The sequence below is a fragment of the Mus pahari genome, chromosome 6, assembly GCF_900095145.1.
Source record: "Mus pahari chromosome 6, PAHARI_EIJ_v1.1, whole genome shotgun sequence".
NCBI lineage: Eukaryota > Metazoa > Chordata > Mammalia > Rodentia > Muridae > Mus > Mus pahari.
In genome coordinates this window covers 91,511,662-91,513,163 of record NC_034595.1, presented here as the reverse complement: position 1 = coordinate 91,513,163, position 1,502 = coordinate 91,511,662, and the positions used below count along the sequence as shown (strand labels likewise).

The following is a 1,502-nucleotide window of genomic DNA, read 5'->3' as shown; positions in this document are numbered from 1 at the left end:
AAAAAAAAAAAAAAGAGAGAGAGAATAGATCTGAAGTCTTGTATACACACACATACATGGTATATAAATATATATAATGGGACAATGTCTTGTTAAAGCCATCTGTAACTTCGTGTTTTTCCACCTGTCCACTTTATTCCCAGAAATAACAACTCTGAGACTTAATATTTCATGAAAAAAAGCCTAGGTGGAAAGCTTTGCTTATTTCCTGACTAGTTCATTACTTAATTACCTATGTATTCTAGTCTAAGTCATGCGGTGTGGCTGGTTACCTGGCCCTCAGTTCACACAACCATCTTCTGTGTCTGGGGCGAATTTCTTGCCTGCCTATCTCCCAGAATCCTCTCTGCTGGATGCCCCGCCTTCTAAGCTTGCCTCAGCTCATTGGCCATAGGCTTTTTTTACTGACCCGCGAAGGGGTGAAACTTCCATTCTTCACATAAGAGATTATCTCTTCAGCTTCTCGTGTATCCCGGGCTGCCCTCAAACTTACTCAGAGTTACTCAAAGGACGACTTGGAAATTCTCCTCCTCCTGCCTCTGCCTCCCCGTGATGGGATTACAGGCGTGCACCACCATGCCCTGTTTATGCAGCGCTGGGGATGGGACCTAGGATTTTATGCACGTTGAGCAAGTGTTTTCCCCACTGAAGTCTAAATGCAGGTTTTCAGCCAGCGTGCTGGTGAACATCTGCGATTCTAGTACTTGGGAGACGGAGGTAGGAAGATAGACTTTTAGACCAGCCTGGGCGGCATAGGGAGTTCTAGGCCAGCCAGGGTTACAGATAAGGAAAAGGAAAAGACAAGACAAGCTGCTGCGGGCTGCAGTCCTTCTGTTTCCTGCCAGCACGAGGGGCTTGGTGTGAGCCGCTCACCGCCCCACGCAGGCCTGGAGACCCCGTGCTTACTGTAGGATGAGGTAGACAGGGATGGTCTGCTGGTGGGGTGACCTCTCCAGGGCCTACCAGATGGGTGTTTCCAGAGAGGGGACATGGTGTGAGGTCACAGGAAATGGTTGATGTCCTGGGGACTCCCAAAGGCGGAGCAGAGGCTGATGGCTGGCTGTTGCTAGAGGGAGATTTCAGGGGTGAGGAGAGATTGTTCAGGAGGGTGGCCTGGGAGACGGCCGCTCCTTATTGTCACCACGCTCGTCTGTGTGGCGACCTCGATAGCTAGGACAGCTGTCTTTGATTTTTGTATATGACCTTCACTGCTGGTCACAGGATCAGGCTAGGCTGGGTCACCTGAGGTCCCGAAGTCCTGAGCTTCGGGTACTCCCATGCCGTGGCCCGTCTGGGCCACACAGTCAGGCTTCAGGCGCGCTTCGGTCCACATTTGTTCTCTTAAGAAACTGGAAGTCATTCGGGCGTGGTGGCACACGCCTTTAATCCCAGCACTCCGGAGGCAGAGGCAGGCAGATCTCTGAGTTCGAGGCCAGCCTGGTCTACAAAGTGAGTTCCAGGACAGCCAGGGCTATACAGAGAAACCCTGTCTCAAAAAAAAA

The 1,502-nt window shown here is 51.0% G+C and overlaps 1 protein-coding gene across 10 annotated transcripts in view; it reads left to right on the top strand.

Moving 5' to 3' along the window:
* The window catches only part of Arhgef10l (Rho guanine nucleotide exchange factor 10 like), a 145,770-nt gene that overhangs the window by 85,757 nt on the left and 58,511 nt on the right, over positions 1–1,502 (top strand). The window lies entirely within an intron of this gene.